The sequence below is a fragment of the Anser brachyrhynchus genome (genome assembly GCF_964034855.1).
Source record: "Anser brachyrhynchus genome assembly, chromosome: 10".
Classification (NCBI taxonomy): domain Eukaryota; kingdom Metazoa; phylum Chordata; class Aves; order Anseriformes; family Anatidae; genus Anser; species Anser brachyrhynchus.
Window position 1 is genome coordinate 20,491,030 of NC_137705.1, and position 21,709 is coordinate 20,512,738.

The following is a 21,709-nucleotide window of genomic DNA, read 5'->3' on the forward strand; positions in this document are numbered from 1 at the left end:
ATCTATTCCCTTCGGTAGTAACAGAAGAACCATGTCCAAGGCAATCATGAGTTGGTCTTTGGGTACAAATTAACCGGGGCCACATAGTATTAGAGCCTTGTTACTTCCCTACCCAACAGCGTTCATAAATTCAGGAAAGAAGTATGTTCTGTAAAAGGAATGCATGTTGTATGGACCCAGCTCCAAAGCTGCAGTTTCAGCTAAGGTGGAAAAAAAAAGGAAAGAGCTCAGCTGGATTTTCCAGAGCAGGTAACATTGGGACTACTTTTTAATTTTTAACTGAGATGATTTTGTTTGAACTAGGTGTATTTGTGCAGGATGACATCTCCAAATAGTCCCCATGGGTCTCATGAGATCGTTTTGCTAAGAACTTGGCTAGCTGTGCGTCTGTGCTGCCCAACAACAGGGATGTTTTGCCTCAGTAGATGATAACTTTCACATGTTGTTAGAGATCCATCATGGTAGAAGTCAGTACTAACCGGCTCACATGGCCCTCAGCTTTCCAAGATTTAATCATCGGGTCTCCAGGCTGATTCAAGTTTTTATTAGCTCCACACCTTATCCAATTTGGGAAGCCTCTAATACGAGGCCTTGTCCCTGGCTGGAGGAGGAGCATGGTCTGCCAGTGCTTGGTGGCAGTTGCCTGTGTCCACACAGAAGTCACAATATGATTTTACTTGTTGCTTTGGATCATTTGCATATTAAAGCAAGGGAGAAAAGCAGAAGTGACAATTGCATGCTTAAATAACAGCAGGTTAGTTCCTAACCCAAATAGTTTATTTTAATATAACACTAATTTTCTGAGGAGAAGGTGTTGAAAACCAGAGGCTGATGGTTTTTCTAGAGAATAGCTTTGGGGAAAAGAAACGGACGAGTACTCTGGTGATGCCCGCTGCTGCCTGGCGGGATCACAAGGCAGCAGTAAAACCAGCAGGCTGTGCCACATCTGTTGCTGCAGTCGTGCTGCTGGGGGGCAGAGCCAGGCGCTGTGGCACGGCTCTGCCGGCGTCATGGCTACATCCACACCTGGACTAGTGCGGTTTCTCAGCTGCTTTAATGGTAATGGCTCGCAATAGCTACTGAAAGGTGTTATAGCAAGGAATTCTCTATCATGCTCCTTCAGGATAGCAGCGTCAAACAGCAAGTTGTGCACGGGGTAATACTGAGGGAACAGCCATCTGGGCAGTTTATTCGTATAGCAGGTATACAAATCCTTAGGAATCCAGGATGGTATTAAGGTGTAGAGCCTGGTTTCTTGATCAGCATACAAATGTTTGTATTGGATTTATCCCCCAGAGGAAAACCATGATCTTTGTGAAGTAACTTATAAGGGTTCACATGCTTCTTTATCAGAGAGGACCATGGAGTCCCTCGCAAATTCAGAGGCACCTCCTGCTCACACAGGCAGTAGACCTCAGCCTGTGTGGGCTGAGCTGTGGTCCCAGGGGGAGTGGGGTCTCTGCCTTGGCCCGGTGGGCCTCTGTGACTGGGGTTAGGCCAAAATCCTCACGAAAACTCAGGTGCTGGTTAGGACAGGCTGCTGTGTGCAACTCATACGGGAGGACTGAGCAAAGCTTGCTGTGTGGAGCAGCTGAGACAAAGCAACAGCTCCAGTTAACAAGGTGAAGTGACACAAAGTGCTGCTGGGATTTGAGATCCTAATGGAGGCTTAAACAGCATTTCCCTCTTTATTTGTGAGCACTAAAGATGAGACAGAGGTAGTTCTGTCTGTGATTCTGCCTGGTTTTGAAGGCCTGTGTGTTTCTGGCAGTTTTCTGATAACTCAGGGAGAGGGAAAAGTTGGGGGGCAACTCCAAATAGCAGAGCAGAAAGTTGTGAAACAATAAAATGGTACTTCACGTGCAGTGAAACACAGAAATATCAGATGGAAGTAGTGCCTTGTCTCAGGGATGAGGACACAATCTTCCCATGGTTGTTAATGGAGAGAGTGATTGGGACCTAGCTGGAAATGTTCAGGCACACAATTAAGCATCGACAAAATTCATTTATAATTAGGAAAGGAAAGAAGGGGATCCTGCATAGGCTAGTGCATATAAAAAGCAAACAGATAACTAATGTTGTGGAGATGGGAGTGAACCCCAAATTTTACAAGAGCAGAAATATGAATGTATGAGAACATGCCTGCAGGGCTGTGTGTGCCATAGCGTATGCTGGTTTTGGAGAGTTTTATCTTGTGGGCACTGTACATGTGGGAAAAGACACTTGACTCCAGCAGCAGCAGCTCCTTCTGATAGCGGCAGGAGATAGATATGTGCCCACCTTGGCAAATGGAAGAACTGTTAATTTGAAGGTGGTTGTGCAAATGTCAGTCAGCAAGCTGCTGGGAGCAGAAATATTAGTGTGAAGGGAAAAGCTCCTGGTAGTAGAAGATGAACAGGTAAAATTCAGCAATTGGGAAGTAAGTAAACTAAATATGTAAGTAAAGGAATGACAGAAGATGCAATTTACTAAAAGCCTGGCAAGTCCTCACTTGCACTAAAGGGCAAGGGGATTGGAAAAAAGCTCACACAGCGTTGAGGGAGAGCTAAAAGCTAGCTGCGCTGTCTGCCTGGGGCTGACTGCGTCCCCCTGCAGCCTCTCCGATTTCATCCCTTCTCCTCCGCTGGAAGGTGGGGGTGCACGCCCCCAGCCCAGGCTGTTGCCCTTCCTCCTGGCTGCATGGTGGCTGCTGAGGGCACGGAGCTGGGGCAGTCTCCTCCCTCAGGAGAGCTCTGCCCTGAGCTCAGGTCTTGGCTGGACCACGAGAGGCAATGGTCCCAGGCAGCCAAATGGGCACTTTGCTGCCTGTGTTTCCTTTGCCCTCAGTCCCTCAGCTGGGGTTACTGCCTGCCAGTTGCTCAGTTGATGCTCTTTGGAAGTTACCTGATGTTTAATTCCTCCTGTGCTCTGAATTGCTCTCAACTGTGCCACCTATTTGCCCTGTTAGTAAGTGCTCCCAGGCAAATGACTGTCTTGCAATATTAATTTGTTCCACACACCAACACGGGACAAAACCATAAGGGGACTCCAGACTTTGAAAAATTAAGTGGCTCTACAAGAAAAGCAATTCAGAGCATGTACAGCCTCAGAGGATATTTTGGCCCTGATCACTATTCAGCTGCTGGACTTCTCCACAGTTACTTTCTTCTTCCAACCTGTAGCCACCCGGGCTTTCACACTGGCTGCCCTCCTGCATCCTACCTAGTGCTATATCCAGCAAGGCTGGATGCAGTGCTGACAGATCTCTGCACCCACGGAGAGACCCGCTGACGTTAGCAGAGTTGGATGTGGGTGCAGAAACCCACATAAAAAGAGCCCACACAGAAAGAGCCCGCAGGCTCTAGGTCCTAGTTGGCAACCTTCAATATCTGTAACGTTCTGCTGACATTTCAGTGCTGTTATTCCTTCTAAATTAAGAGCATGTTCCAGAATCCAAATACGAAGCACCACTCAGAGAGTAACATCACAACATGTTGGCGGTCATTCTTATCATGGGTTTTGTTTAGTTTACAACCTGCATGTAATTTGCTGCAGCAAATCCGAAGTGGATTTTAACAGTCTGCATTAGTCAGTTCATCCACCACCAAAAGAGGTAAAGCTTCATCTGTTTTCCACAAACTTTCAAGGTTGTTACTGACACACTTTCAAAAAAGAAAACAACAAAGAGGAGTTCATTGTTTCAATTGCATCCTTGACTTCCTCACTGTCAAAATGTTCAGGTACAGAAAACCCTGTGAGAGGAACTGGGGTTGCCAGGAGGAAATGGGAGAGGCCAGCAAGAGTGAGTGGGGAAAATGCAACTCTGCCTGCTCTCTGCACGCTTGTATGAGTGTCAGATTTGAGCCAGTACTGTGTAATCAGAAACCAGTCCAAACTGACCTGTGTCAGGCATGCTGAGCTGGGGTTTCTCAGGAACTTTATCACACGTGATGACAATGAAGGTAACAACCCCTGGAAGGGGCCATGCCGTACCTGCCTATGGGATGAAGGAAGCGGCTGACCTTGGCAGAGGATTTGTCCCAGTAGCATCCGTAGTCCAAAAGCTAATTAATTAGGTGACATTTTCTGGTGTCAGAGTGCTGACTTTGGACAGGGGCTCTGCACCCTGCGGAGCAGTAACTGCAGACATGCTTTCTTCTGAAAGGGTGCTAACAGGACGAGCAGTCATGTCTGACATGAGATCCATGCTTTCTTTTATTTATTTATTGATGGTGAAGTCTGAGAACAAGGAGTAGTTTCAAGACAGGTTCCAAGAAAAAAATTTTTTTTCACACCATTTGTCTTGAAGAGCCCTTTTTAATTTGGTTTGGGTACAACTCTCAGATACTTGCATTAATCTGAAAGAATGCCTCATTGAATGCTGCTTATAAGTGCTCTTGGTCTGTCAGTACATTAAATTAACAGCAAGTCACCACAGGGTACACTTGCTCTTCACTTGAAGAATTATGCTCTACGATTTCACATGTGCAACTTTATTTCCTCCAAGGGCACTGAATGGGTATAGCAGAGTAGTGAATTTGGCCAAATACCTGCAGAAAAACTGGCTGATGATAAAGAAAGGGGGATGCTGTTTTCTTCCTAAACTCTTTGGGTATCTAATTCTCACATCACATCTTCTAGTAAACTGTTCCTTCAGCGTTCCCCTGCTAGGAGTTCAACCATACAAGTCATGGCAAATTTTTGTGAGCCCTGGCGATCAGAAATCCCCAGAACAGCATGAGCTTTTCTCCTCTGGGATGGTAGAGCAGACACACATTGTAACTGATTTGTTTGGATTGGGCTGGTTTTAAATTGTGCAATTTTCCTCTCGTTTGAAATGTGTTAGAATATTGACACTCTGGTATTTCAAAGCAGCCACGTCCACTAAAAGCTATTCCTATGTGACATATACGTTTCGTGTGCTTCCCAGCTGTATGCTGCAATAACAGGCACGCTGCTGGATGGCCTGACTTTGGTCAAGAAGGCATTGTTTTCTGTTGCTTTGTGACATCTTCCAAATTCTGAAAAACCATGGTTGGATGAGAACATGTGAGAAAATATTTCAGTCTGGGTCTGCCCACACTTGACAATTGTTCAGCTCTGTTCTGTGGTTATTCAGCCAAAGTAGCACTGCTTTAAAGTGGGAATGCTACAGCCACGTGGAAGAGATAGTCACGGAACAGATGTGGCGAAAACAGTTCCTGCGATCTGCAGTGGCAGGAAGAAAGGGGCAGAGGATGCTGGTGATGTGGTTCCCACCGGTCTGCAATTAGGAAATCATTGCTTAGGCCTTTTTTTGCCTGGGATTCAATAATGCCATGCCTTCTTTCCCCTGATTTGATTCCTCTTCTTTGGGGCTTTCATTTGGGAAAGCTCCAGCTGCTTGTTAGCGGGTCGAGCTCTGTAGGCTCAGCGATAGCATATAGAGAGGCTCCCTATGGGTCTGGGTTTCCTGCCCGTCTCGTGGAGGAGAGACTACAACACCAGCTCTCTGCCCTGCGGTGTCCTGTGCAGGGCTCAGAGTTTGAGGACTGCTGAAGATGTGAAAAATGGGTGAATGAAAATCCAAAAGGACATTTTTCCACCCTGAGTCAGACTTCCAAAGAGTGAGTTCAGCTTTCCAAAGCTAGTCCCTGGGTGGGTATGTGCAAATCCCCCCAATGAGGGCCGCTCTGTATCCTGTGCGGATTCACACGGCCTGCCTTACCCTTTCAGTCCCCTAACAATGCTTTTTGTCAGCTTTGTTTCATTCAGAAATGATGGATATTTCCTTTTAGCTTCACTTTATAAACTCCTGGATGTATTATTTCTTCACTGTCACTTGGAGTCAAAGCAAAACATTTTAAGTGATCTTATGACATCAGAAAAAAATTACTCTGTTCCTGAGCCACGACTTGGGAAGACTGAGTGAAGGCTGAGGACAGGCCACCAACATAGGACTCCATCTTTCAGTTTGGGTTTAAGACTTCCCGAATTTATCCAGGTGAGTGGTGTTGTGGCAAGGCATAGCAGAGCTGAGCTGATGGGTTCATAGTGACCATTTTGCTCTGCTCTGCTGAGGAGATTCTGCCCTCCCTCTGGGGCTACGTGGCATCTGTTATTGCTGGTTTACACCCATGTGTACAGGGATGAATTGACTTGACCCAGCAGTATGTCAGGAAATCACAGGCGGAGCAGGGCAGAGTCTGGTCCCTTTGTCATGGTTAGCTGCCCTGACAGTGCTGTGGCTCCGCTTTAGCTCTGTCCTTGGGTGTAAACTTCTGGCTACAAGCCTGAGACCTTGCGCACAGCTTCCCTGCACCCTTCCCTGCCTGAAGGTGCACCAGTGAACGCTGTGTCCGTGCAGCCCCTGCAGCACTGGGAACTGGGCACTGGGAACACTGCTTTACAGGTGGTGAGGCAGATGTTTAGCTTCCATCTAAATGGGTCTGGCCATTGGTGCCTCCTGGTGCCGCTGCCTGTGTTGGCGGAGCACAAGTGGAGGTAATGGTCCTTGGGTATTTTGGGGAGGGGAAACCTGAAAGGTCTGACAGAGCCAGGGGTGCCCCTCTTAGACGTGACGGAGGATCTCTGCTCCTGGCTGTTTGTTGAGTGTATTCCATGGGCGTGAATCACTCTGATGGAAGATATTCGCCCTACAGACCTGCTGAAGCTATTACAGCTGTAACAGCACAAACTGCTGGTGTGATTTCGGGAGTCCCCTGTAGCTCCTGTTTCAGATTATCCCAGCTGTAGGGTGGACTCCAGTGGACTCTCCTGGTCTTTCTCAAAGCAGTGTGATGCAGGGCCTGGGGCGCAGAGCCAGCAGATGGGCACTCGCGCCCAGCTCGGCCACAAACCGAATGTGCAAAGCCCCGATGAAACGTTACCGCTGGCTCTGCTGCTTACCATCTGCTCGTGGCGCAGCTGGGTGGCAGCAAGTGGCACTCATGGGCTGTCACCAGACGATTTAAGGGGGCTGTAAATGCCACCGTCAGAGCAGCAGTGCTCACATTGCATCTTTGCTGAGGTGGAGAGAGATCCAAGTCCCCCGGCCTGTTATTCCCCTATTCTTTCTGTGCTTTCCTTTCTCCTTCAGATGAAATTCAGGACTGTGTAAGATCATTTTTGGAGGGTTGATTGTTTCCTCACAAAGTAAATAGCATTTTTTCCTCTTTGGCTAAAGTTACACAATAATTTTGTATAGTTGCAATTGCTTGAGGGTGTCCAGCAGCGGCTGGCAGCGCCCCCGTCCCCACGCGCGTTGCCACATTGCACAATAAGACAGTCCCACTTTCCCAAGCTTTGGCCGTGTCAGAGGCAGGATACCACATTATTCAGAAATGGAAATTCTTACACTGCTACTTTTCCGTAATTGTGCACACATTTTGCCTGTGCAGATTTCAAACTTGCCTTGAATGGGAGCTGCTGAGGGCCAGAGGCAGCGCAGCGTTTCTCCGAGTGCTAGGTAATGCTGCGCTTTTCCTCTCACGGACTGCGGGCTGGGCGGCGTCTGCTGGGAGGAGGAGAGGAGCGGGCAGGAGGAGGGTGCAGAGGGACCTCTCCCCTGCCCTGGCAGCGATGGGCGGAGGTGACCAGGCGCTGCTGGGAGCCACCAGCTCTGACCACGCAGTAGCTGCTGCTCTGTCTCCTGGTCCCTGGGAAAGGCAAAGCCAGCAGCCAGGCGGTGGATGCTCAGCCCTCTGCGCTGGGTGGCTGTCCCCGCTGCCTGTGCCTGGGCATGGCTTGTGCCACCCCGGGGGCAGCTGGGCCCAGTGTCCCCGTCAGGGTGGGATGGGTGCCCGGGTGTGGGAGACAGCCTGCTGTGCCCGTGAGCCTGACGAGGGGGAAGGCACCTGGGGTTATTCTTACAGCCCTCTGAGGGATGCTTTCCTGATGACACAGTGCTGTGGGGAACTTGTGTCTGATTTACACCGGGATGGGTGTCTATAAGCAGTCCGTACGGTCACACAGATATGACAGCTGGGCCCTCCCGATGTAAAGGGTAGGATTGCAGCCCCCGATGCTCCCGGGGCAGGCTGCCGCCAGGTAAGCGTGGGGCAGCTTCGATCCCGGCGAGCAGCAGCGGGACAACGAGGAAATCACAAACCCCGCTCGGCCCGGCGTCGAAGCCCCTTTGGATGGACCGAGCGGGCTGAACCGGGGCAAACCGGGGGGGCTCGGTTACCAGCGGGGGCTATTCGCCCACTTTTTCCTCACCGTGTCAGTGGCAAACCAGTAAGCTGGGCGCAGAGCCTGCCCCTGCAGGTGAGCGCCGCACACAGCCCCGCGGCGCTGCCCGCCTCCCGCCCGGGCTGCGCCTGGCCCCGGCCCGGTGCCGGTGCTCGGCGGCCCCCCCGGGCAGCCCCGCCGCAGCTTTCCGGCCCCTCCCTCTGCCTCCCGGGGTCCCCTCGCCCCTTCCCGAGCGGAGCGGAGCCGTGCGGTAAGTGCGGAGCCCCGGGCGCGGAGTCCCTGTCGCGACAGAGCAGCGCGGCGACGGCTCGCGGGGCGCCCGGCGGTGCCGCGCGGAGGGGAGCCCCCCAGCCCCTCGGAGCAGGGGACGCGCCCCGAAGCCGTTTCCTGGCTACCGGGAGAAATAGGCAAATATTTCCTTCCCCCGTTTCTCTTCTCTCTGCCTCTCTTTGTTGTTGTTGTTGTTCTGAAAGTGGCAAATTGTCAAGGAAAAAGAAGAAAAAAGTTGCTGTAGATGTTTCGGAGCTGTTGCTTTATGGAAAACAACTCCCTGGGTGGAGGCGAGAGCAGCCTGCGGTTCGGTGGGAGTGTTTGCAAATCAAATGTCACTTGGAGGTGGGGGAAATCTGGCAGAACTGTTCCGTAAGAGCCTTCTCCAAGTCGTGCAGGCTCGCTCGCCTCATGTGAGCTTAACGAAAACCAACGGGAAGTTTGAAAGGAAGGGGAGAAGATGGATGGGAAAGCTAAGGAAAGTGCTTGCTGCCTGCTTTTGCTGGTGTGCTTGGGTTCCTGGAGCGAGCGTTGCTGGGCATGAACCCGCACTGGCTGCCCCCTCGGGAGAGCGGGGCAGGGTCTGTGGTGGGGATGTTCAGGCTGGGAGGTGGGCGCAGCAATGCAGCCCCTGGCAGCAGAATTGGCATGGTCAGGGCTTGGGCGAGCCCCAGCCTGTTCTGTGCCCCCGAACCTCCCCTCGCCACATCGCTTTCCCTCGGCGCTCCAAGCCCGTCGGTCGCCGGAGCCCAGGCACCCGTGGGGAGCGAGCCCGGAGGTGGCCGGGTTGGGCACACGGTCTGTGCCACCTGCCACAAAGCCCCGGGGGCTTACGGGTGCCACGGCAGCGCTGGATTTCTCTCGGGGCCCGTGGTACCAAAGGAAAAGGAGCTGTGGTTGCTGAGCTGTAGCAGTGCCAAGCCTCGCCGTTCTTTTGCGCCCAGAGGTGGTGAGCGGAGAGGTGGTGCTTGGGAGCGTGTCTGGCCCTCTGGCTGTCTAATGCACCACCTGCAGCCACATCCTCCCCTTCACTGCTCTTCCGCATGGAAGTCTTTGTTTTGGGCATCCTGGCCCTTCTGCTGGCAGTGCAGGCTGTGGGCACAGCCCGTGTACCGGTTAGAGACAGCTTTACTGGTGGCTTGGTTAGGCTGTGTTTTAACGACAACAACAACTGTGGTATATGGTTAATAGGTACAAAGTTATCTGAGAAAGATGCAGCTCTGTAGTTAGAAAATACCTTTATTAGTGGAGTGGGTGAAACTTTTTAAAATGAAAGATTTTTCCCCGAGTGGCAGAATGGGGCCTATAGAGGCCAAAAAAGGGTTTTTTAACTGCTTAGTTTCCCAAGGCATATCAGCTGGACCTGTGAAATCGCTTTGAAGACACAGCTAAACCAGCATTAATAGGGCTGGTGTTGGCATAAAAATGTCATCCAAAAATCACACCCTTAATTGGCATTAGTGTGTTGGCAAACCTTTTCCAGTGCTGCTTTATCTTTCAACAGCCATATTATTGTAACCGTTTCACGTGTTTTGTCTCATGACAAAGGCTCAGAGCAGGATTTGTTGAATTCAGTGCAGTGGCTGGAATCACAGAATGGCTTGGGTTGGGGGACCTTAAAGACCGTCTAGTTCTAACCTTTTACCTTCTCCAGCGAAGACAAGAAACCAGTGGCAAAGCAGCTGAGGCTTTCAGTCCTGGTACCACCTCTGTGATTCCTTGTCTGTGGGCCCGCTGCAGTAAGCTGCTTTGCAGGCTATGCTGGGACAAGGAGTAGGTAAATGCTTGCTTTGCAGTTTATTTAAATAGTAGGATTTTTTTTTCTTTGTTCTTTTAATTCAAATCAGCTTCCATGATTGTAAAGATCCTTCACTCTTTTCCTTACTTCTGTCCATCGACCTCTCTGTCCACTTTAAAAAGTTTTCAGTTGCATCAGGTCATTGTGTGGCATTATAGACTTCTAAATACACCTGATCTACATGCAGCTGGAAGAAGTTCCCTTTACTTGGATTTGTGCACCGAGTGGTTAGGTAACCTTCCAAGGGTGATGGTGGGCAGTGGGATGGATCCTCTGTCCCGCTCAGATGTGCAGCATGGAAGAGCAAATTTAGTTTTGCTGGACAGTTCCCCAACCAGAGAAGGGCCCCACTGGGGCATTGCCGTGTGGCCAGAACTGCCCAAGCCCTTGTTTTACATCCCTTGTGAACCAAACCAAGCTTTCTTTTCACAGCTGCCTTCTTTCCTTTATTCTGGGAGGTGACAAATATTTACCATGTTGGTCTCTTTAAAACTGCTCTTTGGGAATTTTCTCATGCCTTGGAGTTTCTTCACCTGTTCTGTGGGTAAGAACTGGCGTTTATCTGCTCCTGGCAAAACCAGAAGTGTCCCTTAAAATATCCAGAGATTTGTGTGGTTGGTGAAAGACTTGAACAGGTATGTGCTTTCCTACAGCTGCCTTCACGCTTTCCAGCATCGAACCCTGAAGAAACCAGAGTGCTGCTAGCTGCCCCATCAGTGCCTTGGGGCTGCTTGCCTCCTTCCTGAGTCAGCAGCCATCAGCCCCGGGCAGTGCTGTGTTTGTTCTGGAGGCAGCTCTTGTTGCAGGGGCCCGTAAGCTGCCCCGGGAGATGGCAGTGCCGTGCCTGCTGGGGCTCCCCTTCCTCCTCTGCCCCGGGGCTGGGCTCCATTGATGTGTTACTGTTCTGTATCCAGGTCCCAAGTGGCACAAAGAACCTTGACCCTTAATGACTCTGCCTCTTATCTCCTTAGAGGCACCGACAGCCCCTGTGTTTAGGATAAGGCTCTGATATAGTGATATGGTCCCATGCATTCACTTTTGTGTAGCTTTTCCCCTTATTCACTTGCATTAGAAATTTGGATTTCCTGCCAGCTCATTGGCATAATATTAACCTTTCTTTTTGCTGGATGTGACATGTTGCCTTTAATAACAGGGGCTTGGGTTTAATATCCCAGGAGGTCCTTTTCGATTCTATGTTCATGTAGTTCGGGAGCTAAAAGAAAGAGTCTTCTGAAAGGGGCTTTCCAAAGACTGGTTTGTTTTCTCCTGGTTACATTACTGTGGTCTTCTCTTAAGAAATCAAACCGTTGAAACAAACCTATATCCCACTTAGATATGAAGAAATTGCAGCTTATTTATGGCCTGGATCCACTCCTTCTTCTGAACATGATTAGAGCAAGATCAGACCCTTTGTGTTACCTTTTCATTCTGGCATGTTACAAACCTAATACAGACCTCATGAAAATTAAATTGTGCTAATTACATCTCCCGGTCTGCTTTAAGAGAGTCATACATTCCTGTCTGACTTGCTTGCTAATGAACTCTGTGGACCGAATCCAAACTCGGAGAGAAGTTAAAGCACCATCGCTGATCCGAGCACGCAGCTCACCCGGACTTCGTTGTCCAGATGTGACCCCCAGCCCAAGGGCGGCTGTGGAAATACATGCTTGTCTGGGAGATGCTGCCGGCATTTATTGCTGGGTGCGCTAGATCCTGGGGCTTTCATCAGCACGGTCTCCTTTTTGTGAATGAAGGCAGGCAGGGACAGCCGGGCTGGCCAAACTGGTGCCGGGTGGCCGGGCTGCAGGCGGCCTGCACTCGAGGGATGCTGCCGAGGGCAAGTCACGAAGGAGGGTAAGCCACGATCCTCAGCAAAGTGAAGCTTTAAAAGTTGTTGCTCCTTGTTCCAGAGGCTTCTGTCCTGCCAGTTTTGGTGGGAATTTCTTTGTTCCTCAGAATTAAACTTTGGTTCAGTTCTGTTTTTTACTTGACACTGTTCGGTGAACAAACCTTGGAGATGAGGAGCTCGTTTCTTCCTGTATCAGCAAAACGTTTTAGTGACTGCTAACCCCTTACACCTGTACATGTCTAGTCAAAGAAGGGTCCTAACCTGGTTTTGTTTAGACTGCTGATGGAGGGAGGGAGAGAAAGCAATTCCTGGGGCCCGGATACATGACTTCTTGGAAATAGAAACTGTAGCCAGAAAAGGCTATATCCCCAACAGAGCTGCAGAAGGGGTCTTGTGGGTGTTCTTAATCTACCTCACTGCAAAGCCAGCCAGGTTAGCTCAAACCACCTTTGTTTTGACTTAAATTAGCTGAGTCTGCAGTACGGCAGTGAATGTTCGCTCTGTCCCTCCTGCCAGACGTGCGGCGGGGGACTACCAGCCAGCTGCTGGTCCTCGGCCAGCTCCTGCTGCAGCCTCTCCAGGAGAGGCTGTCTGGGCATCCCCTGGGCGCTTCCTAAGCGAGAGCCGAGCCCTTTGTCCAGCATCAATTTAAACACGTTTGTCAGACAGGATCGGTTTAAGATGTGCCCCATACCCTCGCGTTTGTGCTGTCCTTAATCATTTCAGCTTGACACCTATCCCCCCTGCTCCTGGTTCGGGTCCCGTTACCAGTTCCTTCTGGGAAATTTCACAGGTCACTGGTGCCCCGCAGCAGCCACCAGGACTGGGACCAGCTGGACTCCTTAAGGGTGTCACTGTGGTGCAGATTGAAGTTTAACTTGCTATTTTACCCATGGAAGGACAGGCCTGCTTAGTTACCTGAGGGTTTGTGAACCGTTTAAGATGATACTGGATATGCATGCATAGAAAGAGATTTTGACGATGCCTATGAGATTTGAATTCCCTTTAAAATTAAAATGCAATTTGCTGTCCATGTTTCTGTGACAATCCCATCCTAAGTGTTTTATAGAAACAACTTGTAGGACTTTTGCTTTTCCTTACTATGCACTGGACGTTGGAGGCTAGATTACTTACCAAAAAAAAAAAAGAGATGGGAGCTGGAAAAGTATTGTTTTGTTGGTGTCATAAATACTCTATATATTAAGGAGACAGAATACCTTTAAAACTCTGCAGTGTTGCATAGCCTGAAACCTTTTCATGGGAGAATGCTACTTTAAATATACGTCTGAAAAAAAAAAAAAACCAACCCACACACAACTTCTGCAAACGATGTGTTTTCTTAAGGAATTAAAAACAACTGTTTAGAAATGATTAATTATTGTAACATGTGAGCACTGTAACGTTCCGTCCGTTCGCAGTAGTATTTCAAATGATTTAAAGTTGTTTGCTCAAGGTTTGCTTTTACCATGTCATTAAATGTCATGGATTTGTTCCAGCTGTCCTCCACAAATGTATCACCCATGATGGATTTTGCATGAGAACAGGCTGCCAGATTTTAATTTTGATACCAAAGACCAATTTTATTTTACTTTTGATACTGATTTGGAGAACATACTGCTGGCTTTTAATGGAGTTGACAGGGACGATGCTAGCAGCTCTGGACGGGCTGAGCTCTGGGGCCTTGTTTGCACCTTTCGAAAGCCCCGAGGCTGAGGTCAGGCATGGGCAGTTACCTGTCCCCTCTGACTGCCGCCAGATCGCCCCTGGCAGTGGTTGTGGCCTCCCATGGCTGTCACTGCTTCCCGGCAGGAGGTCGCAGCCCTCCTATCTGCTGGCTGCATACTCTGAGCACTTCCTAAATTGCTTTGGGCAAAATCAAGTGGATTATCTCAAGCCACTGATTAGACTATTGAAGACAATCCTGCTGGCTTTGGGGCTTGTCTTCTTCCTTCTTGAGGTGAGTTAGGGAGGACAGGAGGGACTGCTGCAGGGCGCAAGGCTGCTGGCGGGGGTCTGCTCTGCAGCACAGCTGGGAGGCAGGAGAGGCACCATGGGTTTCCTAGTGGCTTGCTGAAACCATTCATCAGAGGAGGAGATCTTTCTTGCTGAGCTGCTGAGGCTTGCCAGGGGTTCTTCCAGGCCCATTGAGTGTTTTTTTTTTGTTTTTTTTTTTAACCCCCTTACTCAATTTTTATTGCCAGAACATTTACGTTTGGTCATGTTTTTCCAATTCTAAACTAATCTGCCTCAAGTGTGGAGCTCCATCAAATAATTAATATAATATAACATCCAATTATCTTGAAAGACTGGGTATGATTAGTGTATAAACCTTGGACGGCCACTTGGAAAAGATATAACCTGATACTGCAGAGAGCAGATTGATTTGGGGGATTACCTCTCAGCCCTGAATTAGTAAATAGCGTAAATGGATCCACTCGCTAAGAGGAACTGCTGCGTGCCCTGAAACATCACAGCTTGCCTTCAGAGCAAACCAAAGCTGCAGCCTGCTCCCTGACGTGCTGTTTGGTTTCTGGCATGGCTGCTTGCTTTGGGCCAGAAGGGTATGCCCTGTGGAAAGTGTTTGAAATCATTCGTGGGCCTTGGTAAAATGCAGACGTTAACAGCAAGAGTGTGAATAAGCAATCTCTCTCTCTCTTTTTTTTTTTTTTTATTAAAACTTTTGCATTCTTTTCAAAGTGTTGACATAGTACACTCTACCCCGGGGTGTTGCAAGTGTCTGAATATTTAGGATGTGTAAAAGACCATGATCGTGCAGTAACATCTCTTCAGTCTGGGCAAACAGGTTAACTTGAGTGCTTCACTTTTGTTCTTAAATTTAAACAAAATGAACTAAGATGCTAGTAAGCAAAAAGGACACTCACTGGTATATACTTTCCTTTACTAACATCTATCCTGTTAACAGTGGAAAAAATAAATGAGCACTTCATGATGATTATCCTGAAGCTGAAGCGTGCCTCTAAACTAGACAGTGTCACATTTAATTATAATTCTTGGTTACGTTGCTGTAGTCCTTGGCTGTCTGTCTCTGAGGCCAGAAATGCCTTTTTGTTACGTGACCATGCAGGGCTGGGCACTGAGATACCCGATGTGCAGCTAGGCTCCAGGTGCTGCCGTGAGTGAGGTACGTCTCTGCACTGGAAAAAGGATTTTAATAGGCAGCGAAGTGTGTGTCAGGCAAGCATGTGTGTGTTTTAAATAAAGCAGTCTCCGCTGGGTTTAAAATGAAATGTTTCCATTTCTTTTTAAGCCTGCTTTTCTAAAACTCATTTAAAGAGACTCAATAACATCTGCCATCAGTGACATCCTTATGTTTGGGCTCTAGCTCTGCGAGCACAAAGCCCACGGCATTTGTATCAGTCACTGGGACGGGGCGCAGGGTTAGGTGTTCGCAGGCAAGCGTTTGGGCAGCAGCAGAGCCCATAACTGTGCAACAAGGCCAGTAACTTCTTCGAGCTGTTTTTCAATGGCATTTTTCCTGATGGGCAAGTTAAGTAGGTCTTGTTTCCTCACGAAAAGAAAAACTAAGTTAAAGGAGAGAAATGCTCTCTGCAGATCACATCCTGTTTTTATCCTTCCACTAGCACAGATTTGGAGTTGCAGCCTGACTGCAGTCCATCTGACCTGCTTCCCCTCCCCTCCTTATTGACACTGATATTAGAACTATGGGAAAACTTGGACTGCTGGCAAAATGGGTGGAAAATCAAATGTTTAATGTTTTGCTTGAACATTTTGTGGTTTCTCCTGAAATTCTTTGTCTGAAACAAAGGATGTCCTTTGTTCTTTTTCGGGGGTTGTTTTTTTGTTTGAAAAAATCTGCAGTGTCATTGTGGATCGCTGAAGTTTCTACAGAAATGGCATCAGTTCTCCACATCTTTTTTTCTTTTTTCTTTTTTTTTAAATACCTGAAACAAGGAAGGACAGTTAGAAAAGATGCAAAAAAATTGCCTGATTTGACAATGAAAGATTGTTCGTTGGCAGATTCTTACAAATGCATTCAGAATCAAAATGTTAGTGATTTGGAAAAATCCTGAAATACAGTAATTTCACATGACCTCCCTCTTGGAAGCTTCTATGGTTTTGCATTCTTTGCTCCAGCACAATTCCCACTGAAGAAATGCTTTAAAAAGTAAAGAAAAAAAAAAAAGAAATAAAAGATGGATTCTTTAAAAACCGTCATTCCTTGCTTCTTTGGTATGGCATTAAGTTGTGTTTATATAGCTTAATCTTATCCTGATTTATATGATCAGAATTAAGCTTTTATGGATTTGTTTGGAGTCTGGAGAAGATACGAACTGAAGCGCAAGACAGTCACCGTCCCACGGAGCCTGCGGGCGGTGGCTGCCTGGGGACACGCTGTCCCCTGGCCATGCAGAACTGCAAGCGCTCCCAGCTCCTCCTTGCCACTTGCAGGCCTGAGGAGCAGCAATGGGCACAGGGACGGGCTGGAGGCAGCGGCTGGAGCCCTCTGCAGAGCTGCAGCTGGGGTGGGGGTGTCTGCAGCCTGGAGCGCAGCGAAAAAGAGCAAAGCCCTGGGTGCCAACAGTGGCAGGGCTGCGGGGGCTGCCCCCATGCCTGGCATGCTCGGTGCGTTCACAGTGCTCAGAACAGGGTTTTGTAGCTCTAAGGAGCTCTCTGAGGCAGGAGAAAAATGGTGGCTTGGTGACATGTGGGTGAAGGGGCCTCCTAATCGCACCTTCTGCCCTTTCAGCCAGACTTGATTTTACCATGACGCTGGCCTGTGCTGTTAAGTAGCTATTAGTTATCGCTCAGGCAGTATCCTTTTGTTATTTCAGAATTACTGAGATACTTAATTGGCTGTTCATTAACTGACTTAGACAAAAATAAGATCTGATTAATCATCATTTCAGCAAATTATAGCCTGTTCTGCAGGCTACTGAAATTAAGCAGTGAAGGGCTGGCTTCCTGCAGCGAGCTGTGACCTGCCCCGGCTGTGCAGCCCTCGCTGCCTGTCACTGACCCAGAGGGCTTGAGGTCCGTGGGAATCGGAGGGGTCACCACCTGGGGGGCGTGGATCCACGTGTTAATGGGGTGAGGACCATGGAGCACTGCCTGTGACACAACGGAGATGGTGCCAGTGCTCAGCAGAGGGACGCGCTGTGAGTGCACGCGCAGCCAGCCAGCAAAAGAGATGTCTGTTGGCGTCATTCCTAACCTTTGAGATCACTTCCTTTTTCTTACTTTTTTTTTGTAAGCAATATCCATTGTAACTGATCAAGATCAAATTTCCAAGCTGATTGAGATCTTGAATGCATCATCGAAGACTATAGTTTTATCTGAAGTAGTCCTATACGGTATGTTATTTCTTGTTTTACCTTACACGCATTCCGATTTCAAACATAACTGATTTTAGTTAATTATTCAACAGGGAAGATGGAACTGGCACCTTTGGTTTAGAATAAACTTGCTTATCCAATGGCCTAGAGTTTGAAGAAAGGAAAACTTCAGAAGCATCACGGGATCATTAAAATCCCACACAAGGTATTTGCAAGTGTTACAAAGCCAAGCCTATAAAAAGCAGGTTCCTTACATGAAATTGCTTTGCATTCTTCTGGACAAGAGTTAAAGCTCCCCCAGAACTTTCCTGTTATCAGCCATCTTTGTGTCTTAGATCCTTCCTTTTCCAAGATCCCTGACTGTTGCTCCACTTTAATCTCTCCTAAGGGCTCCTTCTCAGCCGTATGAAAGCAGCTCTAGCTGTTTCCTCCCTCTGCCCAGGCTTGGCCAAGACCGTGAATAGAAATCACCCATTTCTTTGGTGAGTCCTTGCCAAGTGGGGCTGGATGCCCCTTCAGCCTTCCTGTGTAATTTGATTTAGGAGCGTTTGAAACACTGACAGTATTGACATTGGGATTACACGGAGGTTGCGTTCAAGAAAGTTGGGAAATAACACAACCATTGGCTGCTTGGGCTTTGCCCTTTCCAAGGTCTAAAAATTGAGGAGAAAGTTACGCCAGGTCGGTACTGGTTGTAAATCACCCGGGTTTTGGTGTGCTGTACTTAGGACCTGATGCTGTGGCTGGGACTGGATGAGCGGGAGTGACAGGGCTCAAAGACTGCTCTGTCTTCTCTGCACCACGCTGCTCTATGTGTGTTTGGCAGCTTCGCACCTGGTTTAACTCTTCCCAGTGCAGAATTTGGGAAGAAGAGGCATTTCCTTCCCCTCTGCAGTGCAGACTTCTCATCATTAAGCATGGAGCCCTGTGCCCCGTTCTGGGCTCCTCTCTACAAGATAGACATGGAGCTCCTGGAGCGAGTCCAGCGGAAGGCTATGAAGATGATGAGGGGACAGGAGCATCTCTTATGAGGAGAGGCTGAGAGAGCTGGGCCTGGTTAGCCTGGAGAAGAGAAGGCTGGACAGGGTTCTTATCGGTGTGTATTGGACTGGGTGGTCCCCAGAGGTCCCTTCCAACCTCAGCCACTGTGATTCTGTGATGGCGACTGCAAATACAAAACAAAAGTAGACCGATGAAAATAGAAGAATCTTAACAGAATAATTAACAGAAAGAAGTTTTGTTATTGTGTGTGGAGAGCTTTCTTTTGTTAACAGAAGAAGCTGAGAGGGTTTCTCACTTAGCTGATGGCAGCACCGGAGAGGAGTGGTTGGGAGTCTTGCAGCATGCCCCATTTAACGTCTTCATTGCCAGAGGTCCTGGACCAGATGCCTGAGCTTCAGTGGGGCTCACTGGGCCTTGCCAGAGCTGTCTCTGTGAAGGGCCTCGTATTGGTCCTGGGGACAGCGGTGCCCCCAGCTCAGTGGTGGTGGCCCTGGGCAATGGGACTGGCTCCCTTCAATGTGGGGCACTGTGCCCCGCTGTGCACCAAGCACCCCAGGAAGGGGAACCATGGTCGTCAGTGGCTGGGTGCAGCCCCTGTCCCGGGATCTGCAATTTGGGAACGAGCTCTTTAACGGCCCCGTCCGCACAGAGGAGGCAGCCCCGGTGCTGCCCCGGCCATACCTGGGTCAGGCGGTCGCAGGCAGAGCTTTGAAATGCGAGGCAGCTTCCTTAGGCGTCGCGGGGGGTAAAAAGTGAATTAACCATATCATAGGCACATGGTACTTCCCTGCTCAGATTACACTACAAAATCTGGGCAGTTCCTAAGATAGAGCTGGAAAAGGGGATTTGGGAGTGTGAGCAGCACTTGGAGCAGAGCACAGCTGACATGGCTGGGAACAAAAGGTGATAGGAAAACTCACTGCATCTACAGTGCTGCACATCCACAGGTCAGCAGAAATCTTTCCTAACTGGACGTTTGTTGCAATTTGTTGGGAGAAGCGTAAAATAACTTTGTTCGAGTGCTGGCTTTGCTTTGTGCCTTATTTTCTGCTAGTTGCAAAGATTTTATCTGGCTGTGTTTACTCTTTGATTTTGTACTCTGTTTTCCAGATTTACTTTCTAACTCTCCGTGATACTCTGAAACTTTTGCTAAATATCTTTGGTTTAATTCAATTTAAAGACTTAAGTAGATAGAGGCGGGTTTGCTTTGTTAGGTAAGACTGCTAAAGCCGTGTCTGCTCTGCGTATGGACAAAGCTTTTTGCAGTACGATTTTCTGCGAAATGCTCCATAAGCAACACATGTGTGCTAGTGCTGTTAGGCAGAACTTCACGGAGTTTTTTTTCACTTCTCGTCAGAAGTGAGCTTCTTACAAAAGCAATTATTTTTAGTGCTGCTTCTGGCCTTTTGATTGTGGATTCGGAGAGCATTTTACCTCACATACTGAAGCAAAAGTTAGGTTTGTTTTTGTTAATGCAAGTCAAGAAGTAGCAATGATTCGGTGTGACAGGCTGAATGTGAGCCATATGAGCCGAGCTGCACAAGCATAAAGGATGATTGTGCTGCAAAATATCTCCAAGTAATTTGGATTTTGACACACTTACCACTTCTCAGGTTGCATTTCCCCCTCCCCACCACTCCTGCCCTTCCCCCACCGCCAAGGACCTGATGGGATGGAAACGTATCTGCATTGTCTCTGGGAACTGTAATGCTTGGGCTGGAAGTGCGCTGCTTCTGCGAATTTTATTGTAGCAATGTGAGAGCTTCACAAAGAGATGGTAGTAATTGTATAAGCTTACTTACGTAGTCTTAAGTAACGACTCCACAGACATAGCTCGAGCTTTAGACGCTAATTCTTAATGCTTTGAGCGTGTAAGGTCGTTGGTTTCTCTGTTTCCCCAACAAGTCCTGAGGCACGCTGCCATATAGCACTTTTCTGATTTAAGAAGTGCAGCTTGTGCACTGGGACGGGGAAGCACAGCTCACACGCAGCTCCCGGCGCGTGTGACGAGGGTTGCATGTTAGGGAGGACTGCTTGTCCCCAGGCAGCCCGGAGCACTGGGCACGGTGCCACTCAGCCCCTCTCTTGGGCGGAGGATTTTGCAGTGCCATTTTTTTCCAATTAAGAAGTATTGATTTCTTTTGCGGGCTCTATTTTTTTGTTATAGGCTTCTATTTAATTGCGGTTTCTCTGTATGGATGGCAAAATAAGGCTGTTTTCATGTTAAATGATACATAGTCATAGTAGGATTTTATGTCCAACCCTTTTATTGATTAAACTTCTGCATGTCTTAGTATTTTGAAGTAGAAAGGAATAACAAGTAACAGTTCATTTCTGGCTAGGGTTTCTTACCAATAAGTGAAACGGTGTGTGTGTGTGTGTAAGTGCAACATATGTCATATTTTATAGATGTTACATTGATATTTTAATGGCTCTTAAACCTAAAGATTGAATTCTGTTCTCTTAGATAATTTATCATACAGATGCAACAAACGCAAACCAGGGTAAATGAGAACAGAATCTGTTTTTTCAGTGCATCTGTTCTAACCCATTGGACCAATGCAACCCCTCTGAAGTCATTAGAAAGGATCCGGCTGACCCTGATGGAAGTGGGGATAAAGTCAAGCATTAGGATGGTCCTGGTTGTGACATGCCTTTGCTGCTTAATGTTGTATGTGACGTTTTTAAGGAAGCAAACCAAAAATAATACATTGGATACTATTTATAAGGCAAATTCCCAGCAAAATATCTGTCATCAGGTTCCAAATTATTCCTTGCTTCCATTTAACAATGAGCTATCCATTATATGGTCTTAATTTATGGAATGTTAAACAGTTTCTGGCGTTACTGTGCCCCTGCAGGAAGAACAGATGGTACTGTGAATGAGTTTTGCTATGGGATAAAATGTTCCAGGTCTTCAACGGATCGTATCCATCTGTAAGAAAGGAAGAGCGTTTGTGTAAAATAAGCAAGGTATAGTCAAACAACTTGAAATCCTCTGCTGAAGGAAAAACAGCGTCTGTAGGCTGAAGTGGTAGTATGCGTTGGAAGGTAACATGGAAAGCTATTGCTTAACATTGTTTTAAAGGTGAACTTTTACTTTACTTAAATATCCCAAAGGGAAAATCATATTTCTGAGGATTTGGAAGGCAGTGGTGAGTATATAATATGGTCAATATATACTGACAGCAGTCTCTTCATAAAAAGAACATGTTACATTTATAATCAGATTGGCAATGTCTTCATCTTGTCTCCATGCAATGCAGTTCTGCCTTACCTGATTTATAGAGCTTTGGCCCTCTGAGAATAGTGTGGAAGTGATGA

At 48.0% G+C, this 21,709-nt stretch overlaps 1 protein-coding gene across 6 annotated transcripts in view; it reads left to right on the plus strand.

Annotated features, from left to right (window-relative positions):
- Positions 1–7,268: 7,268 nt before the first annotated feature.
- The window catches only part of FBLN2 (fibulin 2), a 104,874-nt gene continuing 90,433 nt past the window's right edge, over positions 7,269–21,709 (plus strand). For 2 of the 6 annotated variants that reach the window (XM_080607046.1, XM_080607052.1), the window contains exon 1: positions 19,177–19,332. The gene's annotated coding sequence lies outside the window, so the exon portion shown is untranslated. Of the gene's footprint in view, positions 7,427–8,247; positions 8,402–17,469; positions 17,589–17,771; positions 17,866–19,176; positions 19,333–21,709 lie in introns of those variants that run through there. The other 4 variants (XM_080607050.1, XM_080607047.1, XM_080607048.1 and 1 more) reach the window with 4 other exon arrangements.